Here is a 14,967-nt window from a genome sequence, read left to right as displayed (position 1 = left end):
GAGCGCCTTTGTGAGTCTGTGAAAATGCATTCGTATTTCTGTGTCTAACTATCACGCAAGGACGTTTACAAAATGGTGACCCATTGCCAGCTTTATGACCAACCACTCTTTCTCCTTTTCGCTACAGATGTGTCATCCTTTATCGTCTATTTTGTCTTCCACAAAATGACTGGTGGGGGGGTTATCTGTAGCGTACTCCTTAAGGGATACTTCTCTCTCTCTCTCTGTTATATATACATTGATACGGACGTAGTGGATAACAGCTAGCCTTCGGCCGCACTTTTGGACCCTGTTGTGTCCATTACTCTGATTGGTCGGTATTGGCGCAGTTTGTCTCTTGTTCTATTACACGCCAAGATGCAGCCCAACCAATCACAGCCTTCAGATAAGGTCACGTGAGACAGTCTTTTCTGAACCCCAGTTTGAGCCGACAGTATGTTATAAATAGCTAGTTTCTCACCGTCACAGTTTGTCAGTCTTTCAGCTTCTGACCTTCTGAAGCCGAAATGTTACAGCACCTCAACCACTGTGTACTTTGACTACGAACTGGTATTTTATCATCGGACACTGCAATTGGCGCTGTGTAGCAGTACACAGTGGATGACTGAACTCAACCTCTGACTTTCTTTTCTCGCCAATTACAACCAGCTGAGCGGCGATACAGCACCTTTGATCGTGAGCTCTTAGCAATCTATCTGTTGGTTCATCATTTCCAGCATCAGCTCGAAGGTCGAGATTTTGTGATCTATACTGATCATAAGTCCTATCGTCTAAGATGGACAGATTCTCGCCTCTCGCCTCATGCTATCTGTCACTTGGATTTTATTTCTCAATTTACCAGTGACAATCGTCATATACCTGGGAAAGAAAACATTCCTGCTGACGCTCTTTCTCGTCTTCCTGTCTGTTCTCTTTCATCTCCTGCTACAATCGACTTGACTGCCATTTCGCAGGACCAACTAGGCAGTTATTATATACCTTGAAGGACCAACCTGCCTCCTCCCTTGCATTGTGGGTACTTGTTAAAATGTTTTTTTTTATGTTAGGTGCACAACTAAAGGAGACTCTTAGGTTGTGCCTCTTAAATAAATGCCCGTATCTATATGTGTGTGTGAAATGTTTGTCTATCAATCTAAGGAAAATCTTTCCCACAGAAGTCTTGATGTTGAGCGAGAAGGGTGGAGCAGCAAACCAAACAAGACTTCTGTGGCACTTCTTTTTCTGTGTGCTAGGGCCAGGCATGTAGGAGATGCAGTCCTTAAACCTACTCGATGCCAGTGTCTCATTGGAGTAGGGACAGCGGTGTCAAAGATATCTTGGCTCGAGAATAGATTCGAGATCCTCTTGCTTACACCTTTCACTAGGTTCTTGAAAACTATAGTGGGGTGATAGGAATAAATTGTCATCTAAATTATGCGAAATTAAAATAACACTGACATCTCGTTTTAACAGATATGTTTACCAAAAATGCATAAAAAGTATCTTGAAATACTAAAGAGTAAATTTATTCAATAAAATCGCCATTGGCTTCAACCACAGTCTCCAGATGACTTCGGAATCTCCTGCAACTCTTCTGGGCGGTCTCCTTGTTTAAACTGGTGGATGCTGTCATAATCCTTGAAGGAGTTTTGTTGGTCTCTCACTCAACTGTGCTCCACACAATAATCAAGGAGGTTGCAGTCTGGAGAGTTAGCTGACCGGATGTTAGGGGTGATGTGGTCGTAAAAATTGTCTGACAGCTATGACTGGGTTCTCCTGCCCGTGTGGCATGGTGCAGAGTCCTGTTTCCAGACAGAGGGTGTTCCAGCAGCCATCCTCTTGACTCAGGGCAGCACTACCTCCTCCAGCTCTTTGATGTAGGCCTCCGTGTTAAGTCTGAGGCTATGTGGGAAGACGAATGGAGGTATAACGTCGCCATCACTAGTGATCACTCCAAACACCATGATGTTGTCTGAATGTTTGATTTTTATCACTTTCAGTACATGTTTTGGGGACATGGTAAGCCAACGATTCTTCTGTGTGTCCAGAATCTGAACCTGGCAGAAAGTTTTCTCATCTGAGAAAAACCAAAGCAAGTTCAATTGGAGGGTTTGCTTGAGTTTGTTCAAAAGTTTCATAGCACGGTCTTTCCTCTTGTCCTTGATGGCTTGGGATAAAAATTGGCCCTTTCTTATCTTGTATGAGGATGTCTTCATGCACTACCTGCCTGTAAGAAACTCAGACACTTCCATATCCCTGGAAATGGACCTGATTGACTTGGAAGGATCATTGTCAATCATGGCCTGGATATCACCAAGAAATTCAGGAGTTCTTTTCTTATCAGAACGATCAGAGTGAGTTTTCCGAGCTGCTGTACCTTCATAATCACCATTAGACTCATCCAACTTTTTCCGAATCCTCTGCACTGTCCTCATGTTGACACCCAAACATTCTGAAATGTTGGTATTGGAGCCTCAAGTGTGAATGCCAAACAGTACAGCATGCCATTTCCAAATCTCTGGTAGAGTGAAGTGTGTGATGGTGCTGTTTTTCTTACAGGCAGTACCCAACTGACCCTACTATACTGTGTAGTCAACAAAATCAGAAACAAATATTGTGCAAGCGCAAAATTAAAAACATAAAATGGTGACAATTTACCCATCACCCCCTGTATATATATATATATATATATATATATATATATATATATATATATATATATATATATATATATATATATATATATATATATGTGTGTGTGTGTGTGTGTGTGTGTGTGTATATATATATATAATAAAATAAGATAACACACACATATATATATATACATACATACATACATACATACATACATATATATATATATATATATATATATATATATATATATATATATATATATACATATATATATATATATATATATATATATATATATATATATATATATATATATATATATATATTATAATTTTCCAGAGGATGTAGCAACCGTTACCAATATAGCATAAGAACTTACTTTAGGGGATCATTAACTAGATTCCTTAAGGGTCGTTCTCACAGTTTATATTTATATTATAAGGTTTTTAACTTTTAAATTTTCATATTCAAAAGAGACAGAGACTTCAAATTCGATATATCGATTTATTCACCACTCTATGTTAACATTTCTGTGCCAAACTTATCCAGTGACTGGTCCATTGGATTTAGACATTTGGCACTTCTTCAGGGGGTGGTTACCATTCGAACAAAACACGAAAAAACACATACATAACTATCATTAAATCCTTAGAATCTCGTTAGATTTCATCTTTGTTATTATAGGGAAGATAACTCCTTAATTTTCTATTTTTATTGCTCTCCTGTGGATTTCCACTAGATTAATTAATTATTTTGTTTATTTCTCTTTACTATACTATATTACCCGTTCCTTTACCCGTATACATATGCATACATACACTTTACCCGTATACTTATTCATATATACATACACACACATATATACATACATATATGTATACACACATACATACATACATACATACATATATATATATATATATATATACACATACACATACACACATACACACAAATACATATACATACACATATATATACATGTACATATACATACATATACATATACATACATATATATATATATACACACACACACTTACACACACACACATATATATATATATATATATATATATATATATATATATATATACATATCTTTCATATATACACACACACACTTATATGCACTCATCCATATATGCATAATTGCACATACAGAAACATACATGAGACATCATGTTGTACTTCATCACATCTTAAGATCATTTATACCAACGAAATGTACTTCTTATGATATGCGTACATTTCAGAGCATTATTCTTTACTTTATTAATCAATTTATCCTTAGAGAAGAGTATGTGGTATAGTTCCACCGTACAGAGCGAACAATACTTTCTTCCTCTCTCATATGGCATTGATTTAGCTATTATAGACCATTCTAATGAATACTGTTTATTACTTTCGTTAAGACCCCAGATGTATTTGCTAAGACTAGTGCTAGTCATTTTCTTCCTATCTCTAAAGCATGAGAAATGGTTAGAAATTTATTATTATTATTAAAATTAATATTACAATAATTATTAAATTTAAATTTATAATACTTATTTAACTTAAATTTATTAAAAGAAGAGATAATATTAGCAGCATTATTAGTAGTAGAATAACCTACACCAAAATTATTTTTAGAAAAAATATACTGATATTTTTTATTATCTCTAAGGAATAAATCAATAACTTTTAAAACTTCATTAATAATGTTAGTTTTAACTTGAACGCCGTATGGAATAATTAGCCAGAGTTTGTTCTTATTATATATATATATATATATATATATATATATATATATATATATATATATATATATATATATATATATATATGGGAGAATACACAAATAATAACAACAGACGAGGACAGGTGGTGTAAATAACAAAAGTATATATTAGTATGACGCTCGGGAATACGGAAAGTCTTATATATATATGTGTGTGTGTGTGTGTGTGTTATCTTATTTTATTATATATATATATATATATGTATATATATATATATATATATATATATATATATATATATATATATATATATATATATATATATATATATATATATATATATATTTCTGAAAACCAGTGGATAGATTCCACTGAAATTAGATAAGTAACCTTCGAGCAGATAGTCGGCAGCGCCGCCTGGCTAAGGCTTGGCTACTCTGCATTGACAAGGGGCAACACCCTGAAACTAGTCTAGTCTGCAGATGCCAAACCAGCAGGGGGACGCTGCTGACCTCCCCTGTTCGAAGGTTGTAAAGGACACAGGTTTCGTGTGTCACATAGCTAGCTAGAGGCGATGGCTTCTTGAAGCTAATTCACGGCAGCTTTTGTCCTAATTTTGGGACTGTCATGTTGGCTTGGCGATAACTATTAATTTCCAGTACCGCTGCCGTAGTCTCCTTTAGAGAGACTTAGAAATATTAATAACTCTATTTCTGAAAACCAGTGGATAGATTCCACTGAAATTAGATAAATAACCTTCGAGCAGATAGTCGGCAGCGCCGCCTGGCTAAGGCTTGGCTACTCTGCATTGACAAGGGGCAACACCCTGAAACTAGTCTAGTCTGCAGATGCCAAACCAGCAGGGGGACGCTGCTGACCTCCCCTGTTCGAAGGTTGTAAAGGACACAGGTTTCGTGTGTCACATAGCTAGCTAGAGGCGATGGCTTCTTGGAGCTAATTCACGGCAGCTTTTGTCCTAATTTTGGGACTGCCATGTTGGCTTGGCGATAACTATTAATTTCCAGTACCGCTGCCGTAGTCTCCTTTAGAGAGACTTAGAAATATTAATAACTCTATTTCTGAAAACCAGTGGATAGATTCCACTGAAATTAGATAAATAACCTTCGAGCAGATAGTCGGCAGCGCCGCCTGGCTAAGGCTTGGCTACTCTGCATTGACAAGGGGCAACACCCTGAAACTAGTCTAGTCTGCAGATGCCAAACCAGCAGGGGGACGCTGCTGACCTCCCCTGTTCGAAGGTTGTAAAGGACACAGGTTTCGTGTGTCACATAGCTAGCTAGAGGCGATGGCTTCTTGGAGCTAATTCACGGCAGCTTTTGTCCTAATTTTGGGACTGCCATGTTGGCTTGGCGATAACTATTAATTTCCAGTACCGCTGCCGTAGTCTCCTTTAGAGAGACTTAGAAATATTAATAACTCTATTTCTGAAAACCAGTGGATAGATTCCACTGAAATTAGATAAATAACCTTCGAGCAGATAGTCGGCAGCGCCGCCTGGCTAAGGCTTGGCTACTCTGCATTGACAAGGGGCAACACCCTGAAACTAGTCTAGTCTGCAGATGCCAAACCAGCAGGGGGACGCTGCTGACCTCCCCTGTTCGAAGGTTGTAAAGGACACAGGTTTCGTGTGTCACATAGCTAGCTAGAGGCGATGGCTTCTTGGAGCTAATTCACGGCAGCTTTTGTCCTAATTTTGGGACTGCCATGTTGGCTTGGCGATAACTATATATATATATATATATATATATATATATATATATATATATAATAAGAACAAACTCTGGCTAATTATTCCATACGGCGTTCAAGTTAAAACTAACATTATTAATGAAATTTTAAAAGTTATTGATTTATTCCTTAGAGATAATAAAAAATAGCATATTTTTTCTAAAAATAATTTTGGTGTAGGTTATTCTACTACTAATAATGTTGCTAATATTATCTCTTCTTTTAATAAATTTAAGTTAAATAAGTATTATAAATTTAAATTTAATAGTTATTGTAATATTAATTTTAATAATAATGTTGACCAGGATATAATTAATTGTACATGTTTAGATAAAACTAAATGCAATTTTAATAATAAATGTAATTTGAAAGATGTAGTGTATAAATGTATAGTGAAATTATTGAATGAAAATAAACATAATGGTTATAATTTAAATAAGATTTATATAGGATCGACTTCTAATAAAATTAAATTAAGAGTAGCTCAACATATGCACTCATTTAAGAATAAAAATTTGATTAATTCTACTGGCCTCAGTAAATATATTTGGGAACTTAAATCTAAAAATATTAACTATATTTTAAAATGGGAGATAGTTTGTAAAGCTAAATCATATCATATAGGTAATAACTTTTGTAATTTATGTAATAATGAATTTAAAGAGATAATAATACTTTCATAAGGATAATAATTTACTTAATTCTTTTGATGAACGAAAAATAAAATGTAGACATAAACTACTTTATTTATATAAAAACTTTAGGTAGTGATTTTTTATTTATTTTTTATATGGGTATGTGTATATGCATGAGTATATGTATATATATGAGTGTGCGTGTTTTAGTCTATATGCGTTAGTATGTATGTATATTTTTAGGTGTATGTATATATGTTTACGCATGTATTTATATAGATTTAAGTATATATATATATATGTGTTTGTGTTTATATATGTTTGTGTATGTTGAGTGTATATTTGCATTTACATGTATGTATAAATATATGTATTTGTGAGTATAGATGCATATTTATATATATTGTGTGTGTGAGTGAGTGTGTGAGTGTAGTTTTGTTTTATAATATTCCTTATTTATTTATTTGTGTGAATTTTTATTTGTGTATATATTTATATATATATATTTAAGAATATTTTTGTGTATATGTATGTATATGTATATTTATGTATGTACTTATGTAAATGTGTATATATATGTATATATATGGGTATAAGTATATATGTGAGTGTGTGTAATTTGTCTATATTAATTAGTAAGTATATATATATATATATATATAAGTGTATGTATATATATTTATGTATATATATATATATATATATGTATATACATGTTTTTCTGTGTATATATGTGTGTATATTTTATGTGTTTATATGTGTTTCTAAGTGAGTATTAGTGTATATTTATGTATTCTTTTATATATATATATATTTATGTATGTATATAAGTTTGTTTGTGTGTGTGTATATTGTGTATATATATGTATGTGCATTTGAGTATACATATGTATATTTTTTGTGTGTATAAACTAGAGTATACATATGAGTGTATATATTTTATATTTTATATTTTTATATATATGTGTATATGTATGTATATGTGTATCTATATAATATGTATATTTGAGAGTATGGGAGGGTGAGTGGGAGTGTGTATTTATATATAATATTCTTTATTTATTTATATGTGTGTATGAGTGTACTTGTATTTATATGTATGTTTAGGTAGGTACATGTGTGTATGTGTAGATATATATTTATGTATATATATATAGTAGTTTTATTTTTATTGGTAGGTTAATATTTTAGGAAGTTTAAGGTTTTATATTACATTGACACTACGTTTTTATAAGACTAAATCAATAGTAGGATTTTAGCTTATTTCATAATATTATATTATTTAATTTACGACTCTTAGTCTTATTATTAATTTATTATATATTAGAATTTAAAATTTATTAATATGTTTTATAAGATAGCTATAGTTTTTTGTTATTTTTATGTTGTTAGTTATATAAATTTTAAATTTTTCATTCATTTTTTTAAGTATTATTATTTCATTCATGTTTTCGTATTCTATTCTCTATTTTAACGTAGTATTTTCGCGCGACCTCTTCCTTAAAACGCTATAGCTATTAGATAACGTCTTAGTTTTCAGTTTGAATTACGGAAAAATATGGATAAGTACTGTTTTTTACTTTGCTAAAGATTTTCTACTATTTGAAAATAATATGTATTCTTGTTTTTTATATTATTCATTTGGTTCTTTATAGATTATTTTTAATAGATAACTTATTTAACGCTAAATTATTTAGAAGTAATAGTTTCATTTCAACATAATATTAGAACTTCGATTTGAATAGTGTTGATATATTTTCGATTATTTTTGATTGATAATATTTGATTAATAATTAGTCTTTATTTTATTTATTTTTTATTTATATGTTTCAGCCAAGTGGCTGCGGTCATGCTGGTGCACCACCTTTAGTCGAGCAAATCGACCCCAGGACTTATTCTTTAGAAGCCTAGTACTTATTCTATCGGTCTCTTTTGCCGAACCGCTAAGTTACGGGGACATAAACACACCAGCATCGGTTGTCAAGCGATGTTGGGGGGACAAAGACAGACACACAAACACATACATATATATATACATACATACGACGGGCTTCTTTCAGTTTCCGTCTACCAAATCCACTCACAAGGCTTTGGTCGGCCCGAGGCTATAGTAGAAGACACTTGCCCAAGATGCCACGCAGTGGGACTGAACCCGGGACCATGTGGTTGGTAAGCAAGCTACTTACCACACAGCCACTCCTACGCCTGTTTATAATATCGTTAAAGGTTTTTTTTATTAAAACTTTGTATATATATATAAAGTTTAATCTTTTATTCTTAATAATTCTTTTCTCTCCTAATTTTTTCATTCATAATTTTTCCATTCATAATTTTTTCATTCATATTTTTATTCTTACGTTTGTAGAAATAAATATTCTTGTATTTTTCTATTATTCAATTGATTTTTAATGATAATTAAATAAACGTTTTTAGCTTTAAATAGTATAGCTTTAACTATTACACCAGTTAAATATGTACTAATTTTATCTTCATTATTATTTTAAACTTAAACTTCGTTCAAATTGTATTTAAAACAAAGATAATTTAAAACAATGATAATTTATGTAAGCTGTTTTTTGTATATAATATACATGTTATTATAATGGATGAAGGGAGGATTATTGAATGGTTATTATTTTGATATTTTGATATTTTTAATAATTTTTCTATCTTTATAAAATAAGTATTTCATATTAATTCATTTGCTACTTATTCTTGGTTGAGATATATGTATCTAATTATTGTTCTACTTACGATCTGACGATTAGCTATATTTTTGAATAGAATTTATTTTCGATAATTTCAATTGATTTTAATCGATTTAAATTTCCTTTCTACTTGAAAATTAGTTATGAAACACGTGTAATCATTTTATTATATTTATGTTATGATATTTACTTTGCTTTATATTATACTCATTTACTGTGCTTTTAATTGTTAATTTTTCTATATGTGATAGTGGATTTTCATCGATGAGTTCTTGAAACTTGGTTATTTTCCCTAAAACTATATATTTTATATATATTTCATCTATAAAGCTCAATTTAATTTTAATCTTTTATAAATTGATTTTAATTGAGTTTTTACCTGTAATTTTGGATTTTGTCCCTAATATTATTATTATTATTATTATATATATATATATATATTTCACAGGAGGCAACCAAGGTTGCTGGATATGTGAATAAAAATACAGGAGTTGAGGAACGGAGTAGATAACATCTGGGCTACATATGCTTCCAGATCTTATCTACTCCATTCCTTAACTCTTGCATATTCAAATATCTAATGTAATAAATGCGAATGTCAGTGTTTTCAACTTTATTCCTAGATAGCATAGCCAAACATATCATACCATTTTCGAATCAGGTCAACTCCATGAGTAAATAAAAAATATTCCAGGCCAAATCAGGACCTGCAATCCTGAAATTTTTGATTTCTAAGTTTTCATCACTGTGATTGTTTTCAGTGATTTTTTTTACATGATTTTTAGTGACAAATGTTTTTGTACGATAACAATTTTTAGTAGCTGTACCTGTGAAGACTTCATGGAAAACATTAAAAAGGTAAGCATCTGTAAATAGTGACTTCATTTAATAACTATCGAATAATTAGGGGCATAACTACAGATGCATACCCCACCAACTTTGTTGCTTCATAAATTCCATAAATAATCGCTTAGATCCTGTTGATTGAGTGTATGTTAAGATTTGTTGGAAAAATTTTCCTGCTGAGTTAGGGAGAGGAGTTTTGGACAATTCACAGAACTTGGCATTTTCCACCTCATAACTTTCAGGAAAATTGATATTTTTCAATGAAGCTTTATACAAATACCTTTCAACCAGCATAGAATAACTATCACAATGGCTTTATCATATATCATCGAAAATGAAAAGTCTTCCAGCGTTTTCTCTGAGAATAGCTTCATTCTATTTCACTATCATTCTCTATCCACTCCTTTCGTTCACTCAATCTATCTCTCTAAATCTCTTTCTCTCTTCCCCCTCCCTCCTCTATGTCTCGTTGCCTCTAACCTTTCTCCTGCGTTTAACGCAGTATATCTCTCTTACCTCTCAACACTATCAATGTCCTCTCTTTCTTTCTCTCTCTCTCTCACTCCCTCTTACTTCTTATTCTTTGCTGCTTTACCTCTTACTTCAACTATACTTCTGCTTAACAAGTTTCATTTTTCTCTTTTTACCTCTTCCTTTCAACTAAGTGTGATACACACCACAGGTATGTATGCACGTAACTACATAGGTATTAGCATATTAATATAACCATTTTTATAACTAGGAAATAAATTTGGGAATAATTAAAATAAATTGTAAAATCCAGCGAAAATTACCCATGAAATAGAAATAATTATTTGTACGAAAAGTAAGGACCTACGTACATCAAATTGTCTTTAAATTAAGCGGTGAGAGAAGAATTATCGTTGAACTTTTAAAAGGTAGGCTTAGATATTAACGCAATATTTAAATGCAGTGATCAATTTTCAGTTCTTCTGTAATTTATTGTTGCCTATCGCATACGGCAGCAGTATGCCACATAAAAATAAATCTCCACCAACAGAGGACCAGATTGCAATTAAAAGAGCCAATAATGCGACAAGGAAAAGAAAGTCCCGTACAAATGAAAACCCAGATCAAACGGCAGCCAGGAGAGCTTCAAATGCTAAGAATATGCAAATACTTAGAGAATCTCAAACTCCTGAACAAGCTGCATCCAGGAGAGCATCAAATATTCTTACCAAGAGGAGAGAAAGGACATTAGAAACATCTGAACAAGCTGAATCTAGGAGAGCTTCCAATGTAACCAACATGATGAGAAGAGGAAGGGATTCAGAATCACTAGAGCAATCAGAAAACAGGAGAGCTTCCAATGTTTTATAGGAGATAGCTTAAAACCCACCCTATCGGGCAGCTTTTAAGTTAATATATATTTACACACACACACATATATATGTATGTAGCGAGGCACAAGAAGCCAACGCCATTTTGAACGAGATATCACCAGTAGCCATGTACGAGACAAGAACAACATCAGATAGCCACCATGGCGGACAAGTTGATAGAGTTTACTGTGCAGCCCGCACCTCACCATACCTGTTTGGACTCCATAGTAGCTTCCTCTACTACCACCAAGTCTTCTCCCTCGTCACATGACAACATTTTGGAGAGAGTCGATGCATTAGCACGTTACATGGACACATTGAAGCGAGAACACGCCAGCTCTCATCGTCCTTGCGGCAAAAGTTATTCTAAGTCACGGTTGTCTAGTTCTACTCCAATGGTTTCCAATCTCTACTGGTACCATGCTACATTTAAGGACAAAGCCCGTCGATGCATCCATCCCTGTTCGTTCAAGCTGTTGGGAAACTAGTTACAGAAGATTTGGGCATGTCAAATTCTTCCTGCAAATTTTTATCTCATCGTGCATTCTTTGTTAAGGTTCGTATATCTAACGAATCGTTCGTGGTTGACACCGGATCCAACTGTTCTATTTGGCCTTTGCGTCTTACTTCAGACAAGCTGAAGCAATCTGCCATTAACCTGCACACGGTGAATCTATCCCAGATAAAAACTTACAGTCATGTCTCATTACACCTAGATCTCAACCTTCGAAGGGATTTTAGGTGGGCTTTTGTTACAACAGATCTACCATACCCCATTCTGGGTACGGACTTCTTAAACCACTTTCACTTATTAGTAGAGTAGATGTCAGGCGACAGACACTCATGGACGATTCTACGTCTTTGTTTATGCCTACTCGGTTTACTACTAATGCAGTTTTCAGCCCGTCATTTTTTTGTTGCCACGGTGGGTGACCAGTTCCACTCTCTTTTGACTTCTTTCCCAGATCTGGTAGATCCAACTTTCAAATCAGTCAACGTCACACACTCGACTCGCCATTCTATCACTACTTCTGGACTACTCGTCTTTTCACATCCATGGCGACTCGCTCCAGATCGGCTCAAAAATGCTCAATCGCCCTTCCACCAGCCCTTGGGCATCTCCTCTACATTTGGCACAGAAATGGGATTCAGATTTTTGCCCGGTGGGGGATTACAGACATTTGAATGTAGTCACTGTTCCCGATCGCTATCCAAATTTTTCTTCAAACTTGCATGGTTATACTATTTTTTCCAAGGTTGACCTCATCCAAGCTAATCATCAAATTCCAATGAACGTTGACGATATTCCCAAAACTGCCGTTATCACCCCCTTTGGAAGTTTTGAGTTCCTGTTTATGAGCTTCGGTTTGCGGAATGCAATGAGCACATTCCAGAGGTTTATTGACAAAGTTGTCCATGGACTTGACTTTGTGTTCGCTTACGTCAATGATTTGCTCATAGCTAGCGACACGCGTGAAAATCACCCCCAACACTTATCTCAACTTTTTCGGCATCTTCACACCTATAGTGTGCGAATCAACCCCAATAAGTGTGTTTTCTGACAGACCTCCCTGGAATTCCTAGGTCATTATATCGACTGTAATGGTATCCGACCTCTCTCCTCCTAAGTTGATACAATTCAACGCATCTCACATTCCACTTCTTTACGCCAAGTGCATAACTTCTTGGGAATTGTCAACTTTTACAGGAGGTTCATACATACATGTGCAGACAAGTTACTTCCCTTGACTCAACTACTGAAAACAAATACAAAAAAAATTCTCCTATCACTCTATCTGCTGAGGCATTATCTTCTTTTGCGTCAATCAAGAAGGAAATAGCTTCTGTTCCTTTGCGTGTACATCCGGTTCCTTACGCTCATCTCCCTTTAACAGTTGATGCATCGGATTCTGCGGTTGGTGCTGTTTTGCAACATATCGTCGACAATCAAAATCAACCTTTGGCATTTTTTTCTCGTCGATTAAAGTCAACTGAACGTCGTTACATTACGTTTGATCATGAACTCTTAGCGATCTACCTGTCGGTTCGTCATTTTCAACATCAACTCGAGGGCCAGGATTTTGTGATTTATACTGATCACAAGCCTCTTATGTTTGTCTGTCATCTAAATCGGACAAACACTCGCCTCGTGCTTTTCGTCACTTGGACTACATTTCCCAGTTCACGAGTGACATTCAGCATATACCTAGAACAGAGAACGTTCCTGCTGATGCACTCTCTCGTCTCCTTATGTGTTTTCTTTCATCTCCTGCTGCAATCGATTTAACTGCCATTGCGCAGGATCACCCAGCTCTGGACACATTAGATCTAACTTCCACCAAGTTGTCCTGTTGCAAGTTTTCCTATCTTCCAATTCCGTCTGCTGAAGGCGCAATCCTTTGTAACACAGCTACTGGTTCTTCCAGACCGTTTGTACCTGAGAACCACCAGCGTTCCATTTTTGATACCTTGCATTCACTGTCACATCCTGGCATCGCTGCCTTGGTGAAGCTTATTACGGCTCAGTTTTTCTGACCTAATATGCACTGCATGATCACCACTTGAGCACGCTCTTGTGTGAAATGCCAGCGTTATAAAATCCACAAGCACATTCGCACTCCTCTTGGACAGTTTTCTCCGACAGAGACTCGCTTTCACCATATCCACATTGATCTGGTTGGACCATGGCCTGTCAGTCGCAGTTTCTCTTACATATTGACATACATTGATCGTTTCTCTCATTGGCCTGAAGCCATTTCAATAATGGACATTTCCGCTGAGTCAGTTGCTCGAGCTTTCGTTTCTAACTAGATTGCTTGCTTTGGTGTCCCAGCTAAAATAATCACTGATTGTGGACGCCAGATCGAAGCTTCTTTATTTCGTGAATTATCACAAATCCTAGGTGTTCATCACATTTGTACAACGGGATAGTTGAACGTTTTCACAGGCAACTGAAGGCCGCTCTACATGCCACTCCTGATCTGCAGTCTTGGACAGAATTCCTGCCTATCGGTCTTCTTGGTGGTCGCACTGCTGTTAAACAGGCTTAGGTTTCTCCTCTGCTGAACTCCTTTATGGTACCACCCTGGCACCCCCTGGTACAATGTTGGCACCAGACAATTCATTGCATCCTGATCCAACATCGTATATCACCAGACTTCACTCGTATTTCTCGAGTCTTCCACCCAAGCATCCGAGTGACCCGTCTATTCCCTCTCACATCCCACCAGACATTGACAAATGGACTCATGTTTTGTTCGGGATGATTCTGTCAGAGGACTGCTCGTTTCTCTTTATAAAGGTTCATTTCGTGTGCTATCGTGCACACCCAAAACTTTTAGTCTCA

General features: G+C 34.8%; 1 protein-coding gene across 3 annotated transcripts in view; it reads left to right on the top strand.

The window, feature by feature from the left end:
• Positions 1 to 14,967, top strand: part of LOC106875589 (uncharacterized) — a 305,124-nt gene that overhangs the window by 96,183 nt on the left and 193,974 nt on the right. The gene's annotated exons all lie outside the window — the stretch shown is intronic.

Source organism: Octopus bimaculoides, chromosome 9, assembly GCF_046866305.1.
Source record: "Octopus bimaculoides isolate indiv1 chromosome 9, ASM4686630v1, whole genome shotgun sequence".
NCBI lineage: Eukaryota > Metazoa > Mollusca > Cephalopoda > Octopoda > Octopodidae > Octopus > Octopus bimaculoides.
The sequence above is the reverse complement of the archived record's forward strand: the minus strand, read 5'-3'. Positions and strand labels throughout refer to the sequence as shown.